Below are 25454 nucleotides of genomic sequence, written 5' to 3'. Positions count from 1 at the left end.
TGCTGCCAGCCCCATTCCCTTCCCTCTTCTCTCTGATCAGAGCCACACCACTCACAACTTTGTCAGTCCTTTCACTGGCTTCCTGTCCACTTCAGGTCAGGCATGTCCCCTGGCTGTATCTTGGCTCCTCTGGCAGAGATCAGTAGGCAAATTCAAAAATCACACAAGTAGAACCCGTATTGGAAAATGATCATCTCAGAGGAGTCCCTAGGATTTCTGAGGCCCAGTGCCAGAGTGCACTGTGTTAGCCCCATGATGGACCTTGTACTGTACCAGACCATACTGAATAAATTGCAATATCATACCCCAACCTTAATGCAGTGGCATCAATAGGGTTGCCGTAACCCCCGTTAAATGTATTTGTTTATAGCAGTACAGGTCAGCCAATAAATCAGTCAGCAACCAAAAAAACAGAGGCCAACCTGATGTCACTCACACAACTGAATAAGAGTTCTAGTATTCCCTCCTACAAGAAAATGAGAACTCATAACAGCACCTGATTGGTTCCCTCCTGTGTCACAACAACACCTGGTTGGCTCTTGGAACAATCAATCTCATTGGTCAGTTTTGAGTTAAAGAAATTGGCTTTTTTGTGGTTTTCTTTTTGGTTATTTGACTGTAACTTTTGATACAATGTAGATATTTCAATGCTGTTCATTTAATTGCATTACACATTCAAGTACCCCCTGATGAGTATGTAATGTCAGGATATGAATTTACAAGCCTGAACAGAACAGGACAAAGTGCTCTACAGGTCAACCTGACCAGGTGCCTGTAATTAAGCTGAAAGTGCAAAGTCATGCTGAGTCATCAAAAGCTAATACATTGCGTTGCTGTAAAATCTGATTGGCTAAATGAAATATAAAGGTGGAGGACCAGGAGCTAGATTCTGGGGGTTGTTTTCTTCTTCCTTCTGTCTGTACCATGTTGGACTGCACTGCTAAGAGACTGCGATGGACTTTTTGCTTGTGTGTGTCTATATATGTAAATAGACTTGGTAATGGGAGCTACTGTTTCTGTATCTTATTTGAACCATGAGGACCAGTGACCTGGAGTGCTGGCATTTTCTTTCTAATCTGCGCACTCTGACATATAACATGATGGAATTATTCCAAAATGCTGCACCAAGATTCTCTGGAAGGAGGAAGGGGGCATTCTAGACTCCATGGGTATGCACTCCCACTCTGGTAGGCAGGGCTTTGCGCTCCTATCTGTTGAAGGACATCCCATGCCCCGGTCCAGCCCTGCCTCAAGTGGACACAGCCATGTTTCTTCAGAATTCTCACAAGGAATCCTCAATTTTGATAAGCTGTAGTGCCACACAGACCCCCAAGTGCGTCACCTGGTGTGGTCCACGCCCTTCACAGCCACTAGTGACACCACTGGATCATGGTTAACAAAGTACCCCTGCTAACTGAGTAAGAGGCACTTTTTCAAGTGGGTGCTCCTCTTTTAGTTAGCAGGGGGAGAGTAACTGGCCCTCCTCACACCAGCAGTGTCTTTTCTAGTGGCTGCCTGCTGCTGTTCTTTTGAATCTTTTTAGATTGTGAGCCCTATTGGGACAGGGGACCAGTAGTTATTTGATTGTATTAATTTTCATTTTATTATTAAAAATAGCAAGGCCTGCCAAAACATGGGACTTTTTCAGTCAACTTTTCCACGTTGACTGAAACTCCACACACAGAGTCCACATTCTGAGCACTCGTAGGGCTTCTCTCGTGTCAATTCTCTGATGTAAAGTAATGTGATGTGTAGTGAGGCTTCCGCTCTGACTGAAGTTCTTTCCACAATCGGGGCATTTATATGGCTTTTCCCCTGTGCCCTGTTTTCCCCTGAGTTCGCTGATGCCTATAAAAGTTTGTGCTCTGACTGAAGCTCTTTCCACACTCCAAACATATATATGGCTTTTCACCTGTGTGAATTCGTTGATGTATCCTGAGATTTACTTTACGACTGAAACTCTTCCCACACTCCGAGCATTCATAGGGCTTCTCTCCTGTGTGGATTCGTTGATGCGACGTGAGGTTTCCAAGTTGACGGAAGTTCTTTCCACACTGTGAGCATTGATATGGCTTCTCCTCTGTGTGGGTTCTCTGATGCATAGTAAGATTCATTTTTTGACTGAAGTTCTTTCCACACTCCATACATTCATAGGGCTTCTCCCCAGTGTGAGTTCGTTGATGTTTAGTAAGGGATGTACTGTCACTGAAGCTCTTTCCACACTCACAGCATTTATATGGCTTCTCCCCTGTGTGAGTTCTCTGATGTACGATGAGGGCTCCGCTGGTAGTGCAGTTCTTCCCACACTCCAAGCATTCAAATGGCTTCTCCCCTGTGTGAGTTCGTTGATGTTTAGTGAGGCTTGCGCTCTGACTGAAGCTCTTTCCACACTCCAAGCATTCAAAGGGCTTCTCCCCTGTGTGAGTTTGTTGATGTGTAGTGAGGTTTCTGCTCTGATTGAAGCTCTTTCCACACTCCAAGCACTCAAATGGTTTCTCCCCTGTGTGAGTTCGTTGATGTGCAGTGAGGTTTGCATTCTGACTGAAGCTCTTTCCACACTCCATGCATTCAAACGGCTTCTCCCCTGTGTGAGTTCGTTGATGTACACTGAGGTGTGCACTCTGACTGAAGTTCTTTCCACATTCAGAGCATTTATATGGCTTATCTCCGGTGTGAATTCTCTGATGCAAAGTGAGGCTTTTACTGACACTAAAGCTCTTTCCACACTCCAAGCATTCAAATGGCTTCTCCCCTGTGTGAGTTCGTTGATGTAGACAGAGATGTCCCATCTGACTGAAGCTCTTTCCACACTCCAAGCATTTAAATGGCTTCTCCCCTGTGTGAATTCTTTGATGTGTAGTGAGGCTTGCGCTATGACTGAAGTTCTTTCCACACTCCAAGCATTCAAAGGGCTTCTCCCCTCTGTGAGTTCGTTGATGTGTAGTGAGGCTTGTGCTCTGACTGAAGTTCTTTCCACACTCCAAGCATTCATAGGGCTTCTCCCCTGTGTGCGTTCGTTGATGTTTAGTGAGGTTTGCGCTCTGACTGAAGCTCTTTCCACACTCCGAGCATTCAAATGGCTTCTCCCCTGTGTGAGTTCTTTGATGTGTAGCGAGGCTTGCGCTATGACTGAAGTTCTTTCCACACTCCAAGCATTCAAATGGCTTCTCCCCTGTGTGAGTTCGTTGATGTGTAGTGAGGTTTGCGCTCTGACTGAAGCTCTTTCCACACTCTGAGCATTCAAAGGGCTTCTCCCCTGTGTGAATTCTCTGATGTATTGTGAGGCTTCCACTGTCAATGAAGTTCTTTCCACACTCCAAGCATTCAAATGGCTTCTCCCCTGTGTGCGTTCGTTGATGTATAGTGAGGGTTCGACTTGTACTGAAGCTCTTTCCGCACTCCAAGCATTTGTACGGCTTCTCCTCTGCTTGAATTCTCTGCTGTCCAGCAAAGCTTCTACATAGAATGAAACCTTTCTCTTTTCCTCCCATTTCTGTCCTTCTCTGTCTTCCCTCCTTCCGTTGGGCTCTTTCCAAAACTCTGTGTTTGTCTCTCACTTCCTCAGTTTCCCCCCCATCAACTGAAGAAACAAAGACAGAAAATTGGTAAGAGGCACAGTCAGAAAAGGAAGGCCAACTCTTTCAACAATCCCAGTTAAAATGTTTTGATGAACTATCAGGGTCATGAGGGAGGAAGTTGTCAACCACAAGCTGAACCAGGGCAGTAGTGCCTAGCGGTCAGAATGCTCATTCCCTTCCTGCTTCCTTCTGTTTGGACACACAGCTGAATGGGGCAATGCCTTGGTAGAATGAAACTGCTGCCACCAGCCCAGGATATCTGTCTAGCCAGGGGGCTTTCTGGGCAGAACCTCCGTCCCCGAAAAATATTGAACCTCTGCATTCCCACTCAAAGTCACTCTCACAGCAGCACCTGCAGAGTTTGGAGACAATCCACTCTACTTCCTGTACCAAGGACCAGGCAGATTCTGGGTCCAAACAGAAACAGTTGATTAAATGTCTAATTAGCAAAAACTTGGTGAACCAAATGTGTGGAAAAAAAGAGTAGAGAGAACTTTGGGGGTGGGGGGGTGGGAGAAGAAATTAAAATGGAATCAGAGAATGCAATATACAGCCTGCCAGTAGAAGGAGCTAAACTGCAACACAAGCTGTTGCATTTATGTTAACTCAGAGCTCTGTAAGTTAGCTGGGAGGGTTATATGGATGCAAACACCAAGACATAAAATTCTAAGTGTTTTTTTAATCTACACAGTGCCTTCTCTAATCTTACTGGGACCACCAGTCTTCCCATGCAAAAATGTTTGCAATCTTCCAGGAGCAGATTGGCCAAGGTGCGGGAGGGAGAGGCTCAATCCCCTTGCTGTCTTTTGTGCACTTTTCTGTAAGCTTGTGGACTCTGGACTTCATGGTGCTTCCGCACATGCATTGAGTGTTCAACTGCTGAGCTGATCTGATGAAACCAGCACTGACAGCTCTTCATGGAGAGCCTCATGAAGCATCTTGTCTTGTCTTTGTCTTTGGTTTTACTGACTTGCTGATGCCAGCACAGCTGGTTGGCAATTGGAGATGAGCAAACCTTCCTGATTTGCTGGTCTCCAAGTGCCGCCGCCTCCTCTCTTCCTTCTGATGGAACACAGTGCAGTCCGGCTCCCCTCAGTGCTACTTCCTCTCTTGCAGGGTAAGGGCTTGCTTCATAGCCCACCTCCTATCTTGGTGCTCCTCTCCTGCTCAGGGAGGTTTGCTGGGTCAGTCCCATGCATCCACAGCCCCCACAAGCATTAAGATTCCCCCTTGTGTGGCAGAAGACTGAGTGTGATAATTCCAGGAGTTTCAGGCTGAACCTCCTCTTTGGTTTCAGAGCAGCCCTCAAGGAAACTTTGGTGCCCTTCAGCTTTTCATACAGTCATCCTCTTGCTGTGGAATCACCAGGATGCACCCTCAACTTTCATGCAGGAGTTCTCCACAAGACTGCTCCCCTCTTCATGTGCCCACGTTGTGTCTACTCTAAAGAGCACTGACGGGAAGAGTAGGGGCTTCACTTCCTTCCAGGACTGCCATGGGGCTCCCTTTCCTGGCCTCCCTTCTCAACGTGACTTTCTGTTACTACACTTGAGCTTTCTTCACAGCCCACTCTCCTCTCTGGGAGACCACATTTAACTGAGGAAGGTGAGCCTAGTCTGGGCCCTTTTGGTGTCACGGCCCCGTACCAAAGTGTAGCCACAAAGCAACAGTAACCTCGGTCCACTGTAGGGATATTTTGTAGCACTGTTTAAGGCAGTTCAGTGCCTTGTGGATTCTGCTAATTTGGAGGCAGGAAACAAACACAAAAGTAGAAATAAAAGCCTGGCAGGCCAGAAAAGAGGGCACTGCGTTGGCCAGCAAGAGAGGCAGAAACAGAGCAACAGGGCCAGAAGTGATCAAAAGGGACTCTTTTCAGGGGGCTCTATCAACCCAGCAAAAGAGGGAGCCTTACCTGGCAAGGACACGTCCCCCTCACTCGCCTCCAGGACTTCCTGGTGCAAGGCCTTTTGGTCTGGATCCGGAAGAGCCCACTCCACCTCGGAGAAAGACACAACCGACTCCTCAAACATCACCACACCCTCGAAGAAGAAGAAGAAAATTTCATCTCACAGGTAACTGAACCGGCCTTCAACTCACCACTCCTAACTCTGCTCACAGAAGCCTGCCTTCATCCTCTGAGCTAACCAAGTTCCCAGAGGTCACGTGCCGAGACAAGACATGGATCCTGCGCACGGCCTGGCCCCGTGGTAGTACCGCAGCAGGAATTAATGCTGTCCCAGGGCAAACCTTCCCCTGACTTGTAATCAGGGGGCACTTGATAGTTCTGCCATTATAAAGTGGTGGAGCTCTGGAACCGTTCCAGCCAGGAGTCTCCTTCCCTAAGCCCCAGTTGTGAGGTATCCCAGATGCCGTTTGGATTCGAGGCACACCCAGGTCAGGCAGAAGCCATTTTTCCTCCCCTGTGTGTCTACTGATGGCAGGCCTAAAAAACTGTTGAATATGAGAGCACACCTCCCCACTCTTTGGACAGCACTCTTTGGACTCCCCCCGCCCCCCCCCGGCTAAAAGGTCTCTTTGCAACTACAGACCATGTCTTGCTTAAGAGTCGAATCCATACAGGAAAATCAGACAGACAAACAGACAGACAGACTCTTTCAGGGCCTCAGTGACCCTCCTCCCCTCAACCCTCCCCTACCTGAGCAGGCTGCACAGAAGCTGCTGCTGCCCCACTGCAAGGAAGACAGGATCTGGCACACCCTGTCAGTGTCACTTCAATACCTATGAGAAAGGGAAAAGGGGGGAAGCTGCATCATGGGGCTCTCCATGTTGCCTTTATACCAGGGGTGCCCAAACCCCGGCCCTGGGGCCACTTGTGGCCCTCAAAGCCTCTCAATGCGGCCCTCGGGGAGACCCCAGTCTCCAATGAGCCTTTGGCCCTCCGGAGATTTGTTGAAGCCAGCACTGGCCCAAAGCAACTTCTCTCAGTGTTAGGGTGACTGTTTGACCTCTTGTGTGAGCTGTGGGATGAGAGCTCCCTCCACTGCTTGCTCTTTCACATCTGTGATGCAGCAGCGGCAGCAAAGGAGAGGCCAGCCTTGCTTTGTGCAAGGCCTTTTTATAGGCATTGAGCTATTTCAAGACCTTCATTTGCTCACATAAGTTCATCTTTAATATATTCATTTATGTAAACTTAAGTAAATTTATTCAGATTTTAAATGTAAATTAATTCTTTTTTTCCCCTGGTCAGAGAGACAATGTGGCCCTCCTGCCAAAAACTTTGGATATCCCTGCTTTAGACAGAGCTTAAAGTGCTGGTTTCATCAGATCAGGTCAGCAGTTGAACACTCAATGTGCGCACAGGAGCATCATGAACACTGTCCAAAGTCCACAGGCTGACAGTTTGGAAAGGGCTGGAGGTGTGTGGGATGTGCAGGGGAGGTTTTTTTATCTAGCGCAGGCCAAAAAGGGAGTCAGGGGCCAAAGGAGGGTGCCCAGAAATTTCCTGGGGTCTCCCATTTTCCGATCTCACCCAGACTGGTTGCCACGCATGGGATGCTTGGGGTGCTTCCAGGGGTCCTCGGCGGAGGCTGCCACAAGCCATAAGCACCAGGCTGAGGACTGCATAGGTGACATTCCTTAACACAGTGTCAGATCTGGGAGGAACCTGGCCAGCTGCAGCTGCTCTTTGGCTCGTGGACCTGCCTCCCTTCATGGGAGCTCAGGGACCCAGCTGTGGGGCTGCAGAGGCTGTGGATGCTGGTTTGGGAACGCACAGGACACTTTCCAGTCTAGGGGGAGCGTCAATAGGATAGGGCTCGTTTTCTGCAATCACTTTCTGTACTTAAAAGATTCTAGAGAGGAGGCTGTTTGTTCTTCCATATTATGGTATTGAGCGGCCGCACCGGGTGACAGGGAGACCCGGCTCAGCACTGAGAAGCCCGGTAGACCTGGGCTCCAAGGACTATTGCAGCAGTTGCCACCCTCCCCCTGTCCTATTTCATTGCTTCCCACCCTCATCACCCCCCTCCCCGGCCCTGATTCTCCCCTCCCCCTTTGGAAAGAGACCCCAAAGGAACTCGGTCCTCACCCCACCACCCAGATAAAAGGCCCTGGCAGGAGACCCCAGTCCTTCCAGCCCCCAAGGAGGACTCAGGAATGGAAAGGACTTTCTGGCTCTTGACTAAAATATGCAACTTGTCCCTCAAAACGGCCACGGTGCCAGAAGATTGGAGGATAGCAAATGTCACGCCTACCTTTAAAAAGGGAAAGAGGGGGGACCCGGGAAACTATAGGCCGGTCAGCCTAACATCCATACCGGGCAAGATGGTGGAATGCCTCATCAAAGATAGGATCTCAAAACACATAGACGAACAGGCCTTGCTGAGGGAGAATCGGCATGGCTTCTGTGGTGTTTTAGTGCTGTTTAAGCAGAAGCACACAGAAAGCCTTGATGACATGGCAACGGGCAACCCCCCCCCTTGTTACGGCAAACCGAAAGGGGTGCTTGTTCTCAGGCCGAAGTGTGACAATAGCTGATACAGCACTCTGTGAAGAAGCACCCATTGTTCTAAGCCCCTGTATGAGATTCTAATGCGGCACACTATCTAGGAACGGAATGTAACTGATGTTGCAATGTTCAATAAAAGGCAGTGAGAAAGCTCGTACAAGCTTGCTAGCTTGCTTGTCTCTCTCTGCATTCTCAACCCTCTATCTGTCTGCTGTCTCTTGATTTTCTGTCTGACCATTCATTTGCTTCTGCTCCTGCACCTAAATCCAGCAACCTGACCCCTGGGTTTTGGTTGCTCCCAAAGAATCACTGCTACAGCTTCTGTAAGGGTAAGTCTTGCCTCACAAACCTGATAGAATTCTTTGAAAAGGTCAACAGGCATGTGGATGTGGGAGAACCCGTGGACATTATATATCTGGACTTTCAGAAGGCGTTCGACATGGTCCCTCACCAAAGGCTACTGAAAAATCTCCACAGTCAGGGAATTAGAGGACAGGTCCTCTCCTGGACTGAGACCTGGTTGAAGACCAGGAAACAGAGAGTGGGTGTCAATGGGCAATTTTCACAATGGAGAGAGGTGAAAAGCGGTGTGCCCCAAGGATCTGTCCTGGATGCTTTTCAACCTCTTCATAAATGACCTGGAGACAGGGGTGAGCAGTGAGGTGGCTAAGTTTGCAGACGACACCAATTGTGAGGAGCTCCAGAAGGATATCTCCAGACTGGCAGAATGGGCAGCAAAATGGCAGATGCGCTTCAATGTCAGTAAGTGTAAAGTCATGCACATTGGGGCAAAAAATCAAAACTTCACATAAAGGCTGATGGGTTCTGAGCTGTCTGTGACAGATCAGGAGAGATATCTTGGGGTGGTGGTGGACAGGTCGATAAAAGTGTTGACTTAGTGTGCGGCGGCAGTAAAGAAGGCCAGTTCTATGTTTGGGATCATTAGAAAAGGTATTGAGAACAAAACAGCTAATATTATAATGCAGTTGTACAAACCAATGGTAAGGCCACACCTGGAGTATTGTGTCTAGTTCTGGTTGCCTCATCTCAAAAAGGACATAGTGGAAATGGAAAAGGTGCAAAAGAGAGCGACTAAGATGATTACTGGGCTGGATCACCTTCCTTATGAGGAAAGGCTATGGCGTTTGGGCCTCTTCAGCCTAGAAAAGAGGTGCCTGAGGGGGGACATGATTGAGACATACAAAATTATGCAGGGGGTGGACAGATTGGATAGAGAGATGCTCTTTACACTCTCACATAACACCACAACCAGGGAACATTCACTAAAATTGACTCTTGGGAGGGTTAGGACAGACAAAAGAAAATGTTTCTTTACTCAGCGTGTGGTCGGTCTGTGGAACTCCTTGCCACAGGATGTGGTGATGGCGTCTGGCCTGGATGCCTTTAAAAGGGGATTGGACAAGTTTCTGTAGCAGGGGTGTCCAAAGTTTTTGGCAGGAGGGCCACATCGTTTCTCTGACACTGTGTTGGGGGCCGGGCAAAAATAAAGAATTAATTTACATTTAAAATTGGAATAAATGTATATAAGTTTACATAAATGAATGTTAAAGATGAACTTGTATGGATGAATGAAGGTCTTGCAATAGCTCAAGGCCTATAAAAGGCCTTGCAAAAAGCAAGGCTGACCTTTCCTTTGCTGCCACTGCTGCATCACAGACGTGAAACAGCAGGCAGTGGAGGGAGCCCTCATCCCACAGCTCACCCTCACGTTGCGTCGGGCCAGTGTGGGCTCCAACAAATCTCCGGAGGGCCAGAGGCTCTTTGGAGACTGGGATCTCCCTGAGGGCCGCATTGAGAGGCCTCCAGGGCCACAAGTGGCCCCAGGGCCAGGGCTTGGGCACACCTGTTCTGGAGGAAAAATCCATTACGGGTTGCAAGACATGATGTGTATGCGCAACCTCCTGATTTTAGAAATGGGCTATGTCAGAATGCCAGATGCAAGGGAGGGCACCAGGATGAGGTCTCTTGTTACCTGGTGTGCTCCCTGGGGCATTTGGTGGGCCGCTGTGAGATGCAGGAAGCTGGACTAGGTGGGCCTATGGCCTGATCCAGTGGGGCTGTTCTTATGGCTCCTCCAGGGGAGGGGGATAAAGACGAAATCTCCCCCCCCCATCGCCCCCCTAGTCCAGGGGCACTTCCATCAGCCCCCCCCCCAACCAGGTGGTTCTGCCTCCCACTAGCCGAGATCCCCCCTTCACAGCGCCGTACCCTCCCCCCCATGCAGCCCCTCACCGGCCTTAGCCACCTGCTCCGGAGCGCCCCGTCCCTTTGTCCAGCTGCGCCCCGCGATCCGATCCCGGAGGGAGGCCGAGCGGAGGCGGGGCCGGGCGGGGGGCGGGCTGGGAAGCTGCGAGGCAGAGGAGGAGCCTGCCGGGCAGGGAGGAAGGAAGACCCGGCCAGGGCAGCCCCGCCTGGCATGGAGCGGGCACTCCGGGCGCCGGAGGGGGCGATCTGCGCCCTGCCGGACAAAGGGGGCTTCTTCTCCCCTCCCCTCCTCATCCCCCCTCCAGCAGGTTTCCCAGGATGCCCCATCCAGACCCCTCCAGCTGAGCCGCCCCCCCCCGCCCTTCGCTTTGTACGAGGCTGGCGCCCGCTGCGAGTCCCTGCGGGGTCGGGGCCCCCTCATCGGGAGGGAGGGAGGGGGCAGCCCCCCTGAGTTCCGAGGCTCCAGGGAAAGGGGTGCCCACGAGGACAGCCCCGGGTCCCGCAGGGACTCCCCTGCCAGAGATGCAGAGCAACTGCCCCTGTGAAGACACAGCAGTCCACGTGGCTCAGAAAGTCTCTAGGAAGTGACGCTGGTCCGAGTCTGGCCTGGCCTGCACTGCCAGGGTGGGGTCTCCCGAGTCTCCAAGGGCAGTTCCACAGAGCAGGCATTGGCCTGCCGCAGACATGCTGAGCAATTGTTTTTCCCACCCTGGGACACCAGTTCTCCAGCTTCCTGCTGAGCTCCCCCCATTCAAAAGTGCTCCCAGCCCCATTCACTTCCCTCTGCTCTCTGATCGGAGCCACACCACTTTGTCAATCCTCTCACTGGATTCCTGTCCACTTCAGATCACACAAGTAGAATCTGTATTGGAAAAGGATCATCCCAGAGGAGTCCCCAAGATTTGGGTTGCCTGGTGCAAGAGCTCATTGTCTTACCCCATGATGGACCTCACCCTCTACCAGCCATACAGAATAAATCACAATATCATACCCCCAGCCTTAAAGCAGTGGCATCACTAGGGTTGGTGTAACCCCCATTAAATTTATTTGTTTATAAAAGTACAGGTCACCCTACAAATCAGTCACCAACAAAAAAACACTGGTCAACTTGATGACACACAACTGAATAAGAGTTCTAGTATTAGCTCTATGGAAATGAGAGCTGACTCATTCGAACACCTGACTGGTTCCCTGCTGTGTCATAACAAGACCTCATTGTCTCTTGGAACAATCAGGCTCATTGGATAGCTTTGAGTTAAAGATATCCACTTTTTGTTACATAAGGCAGTTGTGTTTTCCTTTTCTGGTTAAAGAAACCAAGTTGTTTCATTGTATACTGTATTCAAATACCCATTGAAGAATATATAACTCCAGCATCTACATTTTGCAGTTTCCAAAATGCTGCACTAAGAATCTCTAAGGAGGAAGGGGGCATTCTAGACTCCATGGGTATGCCCTCCCACTCCTGCAGGCAGGGCTGGCAGTTGAGTCTTTGTGCTCCTCCCCTTTGGAGGGTATCTCATCCTCCAGCCAAGCCCTGCCTCTCAAGGACTCAGCCTTGTTCCTTCAGAACTCCCAATGTGCTCAGAATTAGGAGCTTCAATTTTCATAAGAAGTGGAGTCACACAGACCCCAAGTGCGTCACCTGGTGTGGTCCACACCCTTCACAGCCACTAGTGACACCACTGGATCATGGTTAACAAAGTACATTCTTCTAATTCCAAATTTAAAATAAATACGAAAAACCCATCTTTGAGATCAGGGATGCTCTGGGAAAACTTGTCCATGTGTCCACTCATTCACTTTATTGTTGATGATGGACCATGTATGTACCCTCTAGACAAGCATGGGGGGAGGGGATGATATCTAATGAGCATTTGTGGAGCCCAAACAAAACCAAAGAATAACATTTACTAAGGCCAATGAATACACAAAATGTATACAGTATAAGAACTGAAAACTGCTGATAACATTATAGCTCAGAAGGAGGTTCCATGAACGGACAGCAGTGGCCTAGGCAAGGAGGCCACTTCAGCTGGACACCTGTCACACTTTGCAGCTGCAGCTCACCCACTGCAGGATTCCATGCTAACTAAATCAGTGCAATAAGAAATGTATCCTATGCTTGAGGCTGAATCCAAAATCTAAGCAGTTCTACAATTCCTCCACTGTGGATACTCGGATGTCTAGGAAGATGCAGGGGTCCATTGTGTTGTGTTGTTGGGGGAGGGGCAGAATCACTACCAACCCCAGGGCCCAGGTCAAACAGGTGGGTAGACCTGGGCTCCTGATTTAACTTATGGCCTCCATGGCCAAGGTTCACTGAGATGGGTAGACCTGGTCTCCCGTATGGATTTGGAGCCCAGTTGGTAAGACCAGGGCTCCCAGCTATACTTTGATCCATCAGCTGGAATGGATCCCAAGGTCTATCCAACTGGTAGACCTCGGCTCCAAGTACAGGCGGAAGCCCAGGTCTACCCAACCACCAAACCTTGGCCACAGAAACTGCAAGTTAAATTGGGAGCCCAGGTCTACCCAGCAGGTAGATCTGGATTCCCAGGCTGGAGCCTAGGTCTACCCAGCTGGTAGACCTGGACTCCTGCCTTGACTGTGAGCCATTAGCTGGACTGGAAACAGAGGTCTACCCGGCTGGTAGATATGGGGTCCAAGTCCAGGTAGGAGCCCAGGTCTACCCACCCACCAAACCTTGATGTCAGAGGCCAGGCCAGTCTCATTTCTCCATCTTGACCAATAACCTTTAATAAACAGACCCTTCATGAGTTTTATCTAATCCAGTGGTTCCCAAACTTTTGGGTTGGGACCCACTGGTGGGTCCTGACTTGATTTTGTGTGGGACACCAAAGCATGATGGAAATATCAGATAATGACTTGCCTCAAGCTATTCAACAATTGGATACTGTAGCTGCTAATTACCCTGCAAAGAGCTCAGCTCCTGCAGTATACAAGATAACTACTAATATTATTTCTCTCTAGATCTCCTTTTTTCTTGTCCTGTAAGCCATTCCCCTGAGGGCTGGGGATAAGAATAGGCCCTCAGTTTGGCTGTACTTGTCGTTAAGAGGCGACTAAACAGCCACCGGGTAGATGGGACTTGTCAGCCTGGGAAGGCAGCTCATCTGAGAGAAGGAAAACTCTGATCCCAAACCTCCACTGCCTTGTGGCTACATCCAGTTATGGAAAAGGCTTCAGGAGTCAACCTCGAGGCCAAATCCGGAGCCGGAGTCCCTGAGGCAGTTCATGGCTGAACTCAGCCACGTTCTGGCAACTCCTGCGACATTGCTGGAACCAACCGTATTGGCCTCTGCCTTTCCATTGGACCATTTCAGCGACGTGGAGAGGGGGGATTTGCTGCATGGGAAACAGTCTATCCTCCATATCTACATTACCCAGGCTTCGCGCACTGGAGAGGACACTCTGTTCCAGAACACTATTCAGAGCGCGATACCATAGTCTTCCGAGACTGAAGGATGCCAACAAGCCTAGGTGGGACCTGACAGAGTGTTGTTTACAAATGCGGGTTCCAGACCTAAAAAGTTTGGAAACCACTAACCAAATCTCTTTTTAAAGCCACCGGTACCCATCACCTCCCCTGAGAGTGAATTTGCAGGTGCATTACAGGTGCCTCCTTTTATCCAAACTGCAGCTTTTGGGGCGCATCCCCATCTAAACTGGGGATCACAAGAATACCCCACAGTATTCCCTCCCACTCCTGCAGGTAGGGCTGGTAGTTGCATCTTTGGGCTCCTCCTGGTGGAAGGGCATCCCATCCCCCAATCCAGGTGGACACAGCCAAGTTTCTTCAGAGGTCTCACTCAGCTCAGAATCTTCAATTTTGATAATTGAGTCACATACTTGAGGCTCATTCTAAAATCTATGCAGTTCTAAGATTTCTCCACTGCGGATACTTTGATGTCTAGGGAGATGAAGGGGCGGATCCAGTGTTTGTGCTGGGAGGGGGGAGGGCCACGATCACTACCAATTCCAGAGCCCAAGTCAAGCAGGTGGGTAGACCTGAGCTCCTGATTCAAATTATGGTCTCCATTGCCAAGGTTCACTGGGTGGGTAGACCTGGGCACCTGCATGGATTTGGATCCAAGAACTACCAACTGGGTAGACCTGGGCTCCCACCTGGACTTTGAGCCATTGTCTGGAATCAGTCGGTAAATCAGGACTACAAGTCCAGGTGGGAGCCCAGGTCTACCCGCCCAGCAAACCTTGACTACAGAGGTTGTAAGTTAAATCGAGAGCCCAGGTCTACCCAGTAGGTAGATCTGGGTTCTCAAGTGGAAGCTCAGGTCTACCCAGCTGGTAGACCTGGGCTAATGCCTCAACTTTGAGCCATTAGCTGGAATGGGAGCTCAGGTCCACCCAGCTGGTAGATCTGGGTTCCAAGTTCAGGCAGGAGCCCAGGGCTACCCATCCACCAAACCTTGGTGTCAGAGGCCAGGCCAAAGGTAGAGGTTTCATTTATCCATTCTGACCAATAACCTGTAATAAACAGACCCTTCATGAGTTTTATCCAATCCAGTGGTTCCCAAACTTTTGGTTTGGGATGCACTGGTGAGTCGTGTTTTGATATTGGGTGGGACACCAAAGAGTGATGGAAAGATCAGATAACTAATTGTCTCAAGCTATTCAAAAATTGGATAGTGCAGCTGCTATTTACCCTGCAAAGAGCTCAGCTTCTGCAGTTTGCAAGGTAACTGCTAATAATATTTCTTTCTACATCTCTTTTTTTCAAGTCCTGTAAGCATAGGTGAGTCCTGACAGAGAGTCGTTTATAAATGCGGGTTCCAGCGCTAAAAAGATTGGGAACCACAGACCGAATCTCCTTTGAGTTCTCATCACCTCTCCTGGGGGTGAATTTGCAGGTGCATTACAGGTACCTCCTTGGGTCCAACCTGGAGCTTTTGGGGGGCATGCTGTGTGATCTAATCTGGGTATCACAAGACCCTCCAAGTACCATGTAGAACAGCTCACCTGCCTTTGTGCACATCTCATGAGTGTGGATGACACAGCAAAGCTTCCTAAATATTACTGAGAGATAACTGATGTTTCTCTGGGACCTCACCAATGTGCGAGGCTTGAAGGATTCTTGGAAAATCTCATGTGATGCAACTTATGACTTATTTATGACCAAGAGCCCAAGCCTTTGCTTGTCTCCTCAGGAGTAAGTCACATTACAAGTGATAATTACTCCCAGGTCGGTGTGGAGAGAACGGCAGTGTGGAGAGTCCAATTCTCTGCATGTCTACTCATGGGATGTAAGTCCCATTATAGGTCAATGGGGTGTACTCGCAGGAAGGTGTGGAGAGGATTGTAGCCTTAATTCAGATGCGGTTTCAGAGAACAGACGCCAAGGGCAGCGGGCAGCCTCCCCACCCAGCTCGCCTCCATGGAGTTCCCAGAAACCTCCCTCCTTAACAGCCCGGCCGAGACCTCGTGCCACTGCCACAGCCGGCAAAAGCCAAGGGCAGCAAGTTGGCCAGGTTGCCAACCCTGCATGGAACTCCCAGCAACCTTCCTCCTCAGCGGCCGGCCTCATTCCCCATCCACCCACAACTAGCCTGATACAATCAAGCGGAAGGGAGGGAAAGATGCAGGGGATGAGAGGACCACTTGCAATCTCGCTCTATCTCTCCCGCTCCCTCAGAGTGAGCCCTCAGCAGCCCCAACCACAAACCCACTGCCAAACACACTGGGGTGGGGTATAAGAGGAAGGAATGGGGCAGGAAGAGCTCCCTGGCCAGGGAAAGCGTCTGTGCACCACTCCTCAGAGGGCAGTCAGCAAACCCCCAAATAGGCAACTGTCATTGTGTGGCTGCTGGAAAACTTCATTTGGCGAGGGGCAGATTGGGGGGGCCATGCAGACCCCTGAATCCACCACTGGGGAGATGTTGTCTCACCATTAACTCCACACTCCTAAAATGTACATGGCCTCTCTCCCCAGACAGCCCGCTGGTGTGACGTGCGGTTTCCACGTTGACTGAAACTCTTCCTCACTCTGAGCTCCCATAGGGCTTCTCCCCTGTGTGAGTTCGTTGATGTCTAGTGAGACTTGAGCTCTGAGTAAAGTTTTTTCCACACTCTAAGCATTCATATGGTTTATCCTCTGTGTGGATTCTCTGATGCGAAGTGAGTTGATTTCGCAAACTGAAGCTCTTTCCACACTCAGAGCATTTGTGTGCCTTCTCTTGTTTGTGAGTTTCTTGATGACAGGCAAGGCTTCCGCTGGTTCTGAAGCTCTTTCCACACCTAAAGCATTGATATGGCTTTTCGCCTGAGTGAGTTCGTTGATGTACATTGAGGTATCCACTCCACCTGAAGCTCTTTCCACACTCCAAGCATTTATATGGCTTCTCCCCTGTGTGAACTCTCTGATGTATAGTAAGGTGATGGCCAGAGCTGAAGTTCTTTCCACACACTGAGCATTTATATGGCTTCTCCCCTGTGTGAATCCTCTGATGCAAAGTCAGGTGTTGGCTCTGACTAAAGCTCTTTCCACACTCCAAGCATTTATATGGCTTCTCCCCTGTGTGAATCCTCTGATGCAAAGTCAGGTCTCCTCTCTGACTGAAGCTCTTTCCACACTCCAAGCATTTATATGGCTTCTCCCCTGTGTGAAACCTCTGATGTAAAGTCAGGCTTCCTCTCTGACTGAAGCTCTTTCCACAGTCCAAGCATTTATATGGTGTTTCGCCTGTGTGAATTCGTTGATGTGAAGTGAGACTCCTGCTGTCACTGAAACTCTTTCCACACTCTGGGCATTGATAGGGCTTTTCCCCTGTGTGAATTTTCTTATGCAAAGTCAGGCTTGCACTCCGACTGAAGTTCTTTCCACATTCTGAGCATTCATATGGTTTCTCCCCAGTGTGAGTTCTCTGATGCAGTCTGAGACTTCCTCTCTGACTGAATCTCTTTCCACACTCCAAACACTGATATGCTTTCTTCCCTGTGTGAATGCTCTGATGTGAAGTGAGATGATCGCTCCGACTAAAGCTCTTTCCACATTCTAAGCATTTAAAGGGCCTCTCCCCTGTGTGAATTCTCCAATGCGAAGTGAGTTGACTTTGCCAGCCAAAACTCTTTCCACACTCCAAGCATTTGTGTGGCTTCTTCCGTGTGTGAGTTTCTTGATGAGAGGCAAGGCTGCTGCTGGTTCTGAAGTTCTTTCCACAATCCAAGCACTGATATGGCTTCACTGCTGTGTGAATTCGTTGATGTGAACTGAGAGCTCCGCTCTGTGTAAAGCTCTTTCCGCATTCTGAGCATTGAAAGGGCTTCTCCCCTGTGTGAGTTCGTTGATGGGCAGTAAGGCTTCCACTGTCACTGAAGTTCTTTCCACATTCTGAGCATTTATATGGCTTATGCCCTGTATGTGTTCGTTGATGTATAGTGAGGCTTCCGCTGGTACTGAAGCTCTTTCCACACTCCAAGCATTTATATGCCTTCTCCCCTGTGTGAGTTCGTTGATGTATAGTGAGGGTTCCGCTCTGCCTGAAGCTCTTTCCACACTCCAAGCATTTATATGGCTTCTCCCCTGTGTGAATTCTCTGATGTACAGTGAGGCTTTTGACCCCAATGAAGCTCTTTCCACACTCCAAGCATTCATAGGGCTTTTCCCCTGTGTGAGTTCGTTGATGTCTAGTGAGGTTTCCGCTCTGACTGAAGCTCTTTCCACACTCCAAGCATTTATATGGTTTCTCCCCTGTGTGAATCCTCTGATGCAAAGTGTAGTGCCCATTGTGACTAAAGCTCTTTCCACACTCCAAGCATTTATATGGCTTCTCCCCTGTGTGAGTTCCTTGATGTGCAGTAAGGTGTCCCTGTTGAATGAAGCTCTTTCCACACTCCAAGCATTTGTGTGGCTTCTCCCCTGTGTGAATTCTCTGATGTATACTGAGGTTTCTCTGCTGACTGAAGCTCTTTCCACACTCCAAGCAATCATAGGACTTCTCCCCTGTGTGAATTCTCTGATGTACACTGAGGTTACTGCTCTGACTGAAGCTCTTTCCATGCTCTGGGCATTCATACGGCTTCTCCTCTGCTTGAGTTCTCTGTGATGCCAGGGAGTATTGATGCTGAGATGGAAAACACTGAAACTTCCCTTTCTCCTTTGCTCCTGTTTCTGTCCTCCTCTGTCGTCCCTCCTTCTGCTGGGCTTTTTCAAGTGCTCCATGTTTGTCTCTCACTTCCTCAGTTTCCCCCCCGTCACCTGAAGGAACGAAGACAGAAAATTGGTAAGAGGCACAGTCAGAAAAGGAAGGCCAACTCTTTCAACAATCCAAGTTTAAAGTGTTCTGATGAAGTATCAGGGTCAAGAGGGAAGCGGTCGGCAACTGCACGATGAACCAGAGCAGTATTGCCTAGTGGTCAGAATGCTCATTCCCTTACTGCTTCCTCGTCTCTCCTGTTTGGACACACCTTTGAATGGGGCAATGCCTTGTTAGAATGAAACTGCTGCCACCAGCCCAGGAGATCAGTCTAGCCAGAGGGGCTTCCTGGACAGAACCTCCCTCCTCAAAAAATACTGAACCTCAGGAGTTTCTCTCAAAGTCACCCTCACAGTAGCGCCTGCAGAGTTTGGAAACATGAGAAAATCCGCTCTACTTCCTGTTGCAGGGACCAGGCAGACTCCAGGTCCAAAGAGAAACAGTTGATGTCTAATTAGACAAAAAGGGGTGAAACAAATGTGCGGAAAAGAGAGTACAGAGAAGCTGGGGGGGGGAGAGAAGAAATTAACATGGAACTAGAGAAAGCAGTATATAGACAGCCAGTAGATGGCGCTCAAGTGTGACACAAGCTGATGCATACATTGTAACTCAGAGGTCTGCAAGTTAGCCCAGAGGTTTATATGGATGCAAACACCAAGCCATAAAGTTCTAACCCTTTTCTATCTACACACTGCCTTCCCTGATCTGACCAGGACCACCAGTCTTCCCTTGCAAAACTGTGTGTGATCTTCCAAGCCAACTGAAAAACAACCCTAGAGGTGCAGAGTGGCCAGGGGGAGGGAGGGACCCAATCCCCTTGCTGCTTTCTGTGCACTTTTTGGAGAGGAAAGTTAGGATGGGGAGAAGTAGCTCACAATTGCTTTTTCCAAGTGTGCTGTGCTGTGAGGTGCAATGTGACCACCTCCAGCTTTTTTGATGGCCGAATCTTTTACCTGACCTGCCACAGGAGGCTCCAGTAGCCACTTGCCCTGCACCGCTACATTCAGTATCCTCTGTCCCTGCAGCACATCTCAAAGCCCATTCAGGGCACACCCATTTGGCACATCAAACCGGTAGACAACTGCACATTTTCCTGGTAGCAGAACACAAGGAGACAAGGCCAAATCCTATTCAACTTTTCACTGCCAATGCAGCCACAATGCAGCCCAGTACAGCTGATTGGGAAACCTCCCTGGTCTGCTCATCTCCAAGTTCCCCCCCCCCCGGCTCCTCTCTCCCTCCTGATGGGACACAGTGCAGCCCAACTCCCTTGCCCAGCTCCCCTCAAGGCTACTGCCTCTCGGGCACAAGAAGGGTTCCCTTCATAGCCCACCATCTGTCTTGGCTCCTCCTGCTCAAGGAGGTTTGCTGGGTCAGCCCCATGCATCCACAACCCCCATAAGCATTAAGATTCCCCCTTGTGTGGCACAAGAGCGAGTGTGATAATTCCGGGAGTTCCAGTTTAAACCTCCTCTTTGGTTTCAGAGCAGCCTTCAAGGAAACTGTGGTGCCCCTTGGCTTTTCTCACAGTCATCCTCTCACTTCTGAATCACCAGGATGCACCCTGAGCTTTCATGCAGGAGTTCTCCACAAGACTGCTTCCCTCCTCATGTGCCCAGGTTGCGTCTACTGTAAAAAACACTGCCGAGAAGAGTGGGGGCTTCACTTCCTTCCGGCACTGCCGTGGGGCTCCCTGTCCTGGCTTCCCTTCTCAAGGTGACTTCCAGCTACCACAGCCCACTCTCCTCTCTGGGAGACCACATTTACCTGAGGAAGCTGAGCCTGGTGTGGGCCCTTTTGGTGTCACGGCCCCTGTACCAAAGCCTAGCCACAGAACAACAGCATCCTCGGTCTGCTGTGGAGATATTTTCCAACATTACTTAACGGCCGTCGGGTGCCTTGTGAATTCTAACACTATTTAACACTATCGGGTGCCTTGTGAATTATTTTAGGGGCAAGAATCACAAAGCTGTTAAGAAATAAAAGCCTGGCAGGCCAGAAAAAGAGGACACTACGTTGGCCAGCGAGAGGCAGAAACAGAGCAACAGGGCCAGAAGTGATCAAAGGGGGTTCTATCAGCCCAGGAAGCAAGGGAGCCTTACCTGGTGAGGCCACGTCTCCTGCACCCGCCTCCATGATTTCCAGGTGCAAGGCCTTTTGGTGAGGATCCAGAAGAGTCCTCTCCTCCTCAGAGAAAGACACAACCGACTCCTCAAACATCACCAGACCCTGGAAGATGAAGACATTTGCTCTCACAGGTACCCGAATTGGTCTTCAGCTCACCATTCCAAACTCTGCTCACACTGATGAGATTGGCAGACTGGAGTGTCACCCCAGAAGCCTGCCTTTGGCCTCTATTTCCTGAGCTAACCAAGTTCACAGACTCTTTCAGGGCCTCAGTGACCCACCTCCCCACATCCCTCCTCTACCTGCTCAGACTGCACAGAAGCTGCTTCTGCCCCACCTCAAGGAAGAGAGGAGCCAGCGCACCCTCCCAGTGTCCCTCCAACACCTATCAGAAAGAGAACAGGGAGAGAAGATGCTTCATAAGACTCTCCAGGTTGCCTTTTGACAGAACTCACAGTGCTGGTTTCATCAGATCAGGTCAGCAGTTGAACACGCAATGAATGCGCAGAAGCACCATCAACACTGCCCACAGTCCAGTCTTACAGTTTGGACAGGGCTGGAGAATGGCCCATGCTGTCACCCAGACTTGCTGCCACACATAGGTGTATAGGGTGGCATCTGCCACAAGCCATTTGTAAGGGGCTGAGGATTGCATAGGTGGCATTCCTTAACACAGGGTCAGATCTGGGAGGAACCTGGCCTGCTGCAGCTGCTCTTTGGCCTGTGGATCCCCTTCCCACGAAGGCGTGTAGAGGAGCTCAAGCTGTGGGGCTACAGCTGCTGCGGAACTTGGTTTGGGTACACACAGGACCGTTTTCGGTCTAGGATGGGGCTCATTTTCTGCAATGACTTTCTGTATTTAAAAGAGAGAGTTTGTTTTCCATATGGAGCTGCCCACACCATGTGCACTGGGAACCCTGGTAGACCAGGGCTCCAGAGACTATTCTGGCAGTTGCCACCCTCCCCGTCCAGTTTTTCTACCTCCCCACCCCATCACCCCCCGCCCCTTCCCCTTTGGGAGTGCACCCCACAGAAGCTTGGTCCCCCCTCCCGTCCTTCCATCTCCTAAGGAGGACTCACCTCCTGGGGAGGGGGATCAAGTGGAAATCCCCCCCCAGGACCCACACAGTCCAGGGGCGCCTCCATCAACCCCCAACCCCGACCCTCTTTCTCCCCTCTTTCGGAGGGGACCCCAAAGGAACGGTCTTCACTCCACCCAAATATAAAAGGCCCTGGCCCCAAAGAGGACTCGGGAATGAAAAGACTTCCTGGCGCCTCCGGGGGAGGGGGGTCAAGGGGAAATCTCCCCCCGGCGACCCCAGCCCAGTGGCGCCTCCGTCAGCCCCCTCCACCCCCAGGTAAGCCTCCAGCTTCCCACTGGCCGGGCTCCCCCTTACCAGCGCCAGACCCTTCCTCCCCCCACCGAGCAGCCCCTCCCGCAGCCCCCCAGCCCGGGGGAGAGGCAGGACCCCTCACCGGCCCGACCCCTGGCTCCGGAGCGCCTTTGTCCACCTGCAGCCGCGCGGATCCGGGAGGAAGGCCGAGCAGAGGGGCTGCCGGGCGGGGACAGCGAGCGAGCGAGGCGGGGGAGGGGAGGAGCCTGGCGGGCAGGGAGGGAGGAAGACCCGGGCAGGGCCAGCGCAGCCCCGCCTGCCGCGGATCGGGCACTCCGGGCGGGGAGGGGGGCGATCTGCGCCCTGCCGGGCAGAGGGGGTGCAGGGGGGCTTCCCCGCCCCTCCCCCCTCCCCCCCAGCCTTTCCAAACAGTCTCCAAGGGAAGTCCCACAGAGCAGGCATCGGCCTGAGGCAGGCATGCTGAGCTGTCCTTTTCTCACCATGGGACACCAGTTCTCCAGCTTCCTGCGGAATGCTTCACCATTCAGGATGTGCTGGGCCTTGGTCTGCTTGAAAAGTGGCAAGAAGAACAGCCTGTGCTTCCTGAGGACACAATCCTCACCCACTTTCCAGCACCAACACAAGGGCCTTGCAGCTCCAAGGAAAGGAAACAAGCGTTCCCTTACTCTGAGGAGGCCTCCATGAGTGCCACCCAGCTGCAGGATGAAGCACACGTCATATTGGCACAGCTTTGCCAGGGCTGGAAAGGTGGTGAGGATTTGGGCCTGAACTGCTCCCAATGCTTAATTCTAGAACCCAGGTTTCACCTCACATTTTTTTTTCTCTGTTGCCTAAAGGCACAATCCTATGCATGTCTACTCAGATGTAAGTCTCATTATGTTCAGTAGCCCTTACTCCCAGCAAAATTCGCACAGGGGTGCAGCCTCAAAGAGGAGCCCTGAGCTCAATGTGGCTGGTGTAGATGTCATTGCTTGAAATGGAAACATAGCTCAGCAGAGGCTTCAGTTTGTTTGCTTGTATTAAATGCAGGTGCTTTAAAACTAGATAAAGAAAATGGTTGCAAATCATACAAAAGAAACACAAGAGGCTTCTCCAAAACAAAGCCCACTCACTCCATTGGATGAAAGGTTCGGGTTCCTGACACCTTCATGAAGGCAAAGGTGGAGTAATGAGAAACCAGCAGACAAGCTCAGCCCTCCCGTTCAGCAACAGGAGGCCCAGAAGGTCTTCCCCTGAGAGAGGCCTCAGCTCCTTCCTGAGTCTCCTTCCAGCGGGAGAGCGCACTTTGTTAGCCCCATGATGGACCTTGTACATTACCAGACCATACAGAATAAATTACAATATCATACTCCCTGTCTAAATGCAGTAGCACCAATAGGGTTGCTGTAACACCATTAAATTTATTTATTTATAACTGTACAGGTCACCCTAAAAATCAGTCACCAACGGAAAAAAAACACCACTGGCCAACTTGATGACACACAACTGAATAAGAGTTCTAGTATTAGCTCTGATACAAGGAAAAGAGAATTGACTCATACTAGCACCTGATTGGTTCCCTCCTGTGTCATAAAAACACCTAATTGGCTCTTGGAACAATCAGGCTCATTGGACAGCTTTGCGTGAAAGGAATCCACTTTTTGTTACATAAGGCAGTTGTGTTTTCCTTTTCTTGTCATTTGGCTGTAACTTTGGATACAATACAGATATTTCAATGTGGTTTGTTTCATTCCATTCTGTATTAAATCACCCGTCGAAGAGTATATAACATGATGATATGATTCCAAAATGCTGTACCAATGTTCTCTGGAAGGAGGAAGGGGCATTCGTGGGTATCCCCTCCCACTCCTGCAGGCAGGGGTGGCAGTTAGATCTTAGGAGTCTTGGAGGGTGTCCCATCCCCCAGTCCAGCCCTGCCTCTCATGGACATAGCCAGGTCTCTTCAGAACTCTCACCCAAATCTTCAATTTTGGTGGCAGAGTCACACACTTGGGGCTCATTCCAAAATTTAAGCAATACTACAATTTCTCCACTGTGGATACTTTGATGTCTAGGGTGATGCAGGGGTGAATCCAGTGTTTGTGATGTGGGGGGGGGGGCATGATCACTACCAGCTCCAGAGCCCAGGTCAACCAGGTGGGTAGACCTGGGCTCCTGATATAACTTATGGTCTCCATGGCCAAGGTGGGTAGACCTGGGCTCCCACCTGGACTTTGAACCATTGGCTGGAATCAGCCTGTAGATCAGGGCTTAAACTCCAAGCAGGAACCCAGGTCTATCCGCCCAGCAAACCTTGGCCACAAAGGCTGTAAGTTAAATCGAGAGCCCAAGTCTACCTCCCTGCTTGGATAGACCTGGGCTCCTGATTGAGCTTATAGCTGACATAAGAACATGAGAAGAGCCCTGCTGAATCAGGACAAAGGCGCATCTAGTCCAGCTTCCTGTATCTCACAGTGGCCCACCAAATGCTTCAGGGAGCACACAAGACAGCAAGACACAGCCTGCATCCTGGTGTCCTCTCCTGCATCTGCAATTGAGGTAGCCTACCTTTAAAATCAGGAGCTTGCACATACCTATCATGACTTGTAACCTGTGATGGACTTTCCTCCAGAAATTTGTCCAATCCCCTCTTAAAGGCATCTAAGCAAGTTGCCATCACCACTTCCTGTGGCAAGGAGTTCCACAGAGTAATTATACGCTGGATAAAGAAATATTTTCTTTTGTCCATCCCAACACTCAATTTTAGTGGCTGTCCCCTGGTTCTGGTGTTATGCAAGAGGAAAAAGAACATCTCTCTAGCCATCCCTTGCATAATTTTATATGTCTCAATCATGTCCCCCCTTGGGCCTCTGTGGCTATTTGCTGGGTGGGTAGACCTGGGCTCCCACCTGGCCTTGGAGCCCAGGTCTACCTATTTGGGTAGACCTGGGCTCCTGATTGAGCTTAAAGCCTCTGTGGCTGTTTGCTGGGTTGGTAGACCTGGGCTCCCATTCCAGCCAATCTCCTTGACAGAAGGAGGGAGGACAAAGGAGGAGAGAAATGAAAGCAAATGGAAAAGGGGAGACTCAGCATTTAGCTTCCCAAGGTCGATGTTTATGTGAAAAGAGAATTCAAAACAGAAAAAGAGTCAAGAGGGAGGAGAGAATGAGTGCCTGACATGTGGGGCAAACTCGGGTGGGAGACAAACTCTAAAAAAGCATTTGAAGATTTGAAGCTTCACTGCACACCAATGGACTCAGACAGGGGAGAAGCCATTTGAATGCTTGGAGTGTGCAAAGAGCTTCGGTCAGAGCACAAGCCTCACTACACATCAACAAACTCACACTGTGACGTGAAAATCCCATTTCCTTTTAAGTTGTGATTTTAGCAGTGAATACATGCTAGGGATTCCAGCATGTTCCAGGACTGTGTTGTTTGGAACTTTGTCCTGCCAGGTGATGCCGAGGATGCGTCAGAGGCAGCGCAT

At 50.2% G+C, this 25454-nt stretch overlaps 1 pseudogene; it reads right to left on the bottom strand.

Moving 5' to 3' along the window:
• Positions 1–1711: 1711 nt before the first annotated feature.
• On the bottom strand, positions 1712–22186 carry LOC136663638 (zinc finger protein 721-like; annotated as a pseudogene).
• Positions 22187–25454: the final 3268 nt, after the last annotated feature.

This window comes from Tiliqua scincoides, chromosome 13 (genome assembly GCF_035046505.1).
Source record: "Tiliqua scincoides isolate rTilSci1 chromosome 13, rTilSci1.hap2, whole genome shotgun sequence".
NCBI lineage: Eukaryota > Metazoa > Chordata > Lepidosauria > Squamata > Scincidae > Tiliqua > Tiliqua scincoides.
Note: the sequence above shows the minus strand (reverse complement) of the source record. Positions and strands in the feature narration are given on the sequence as shown.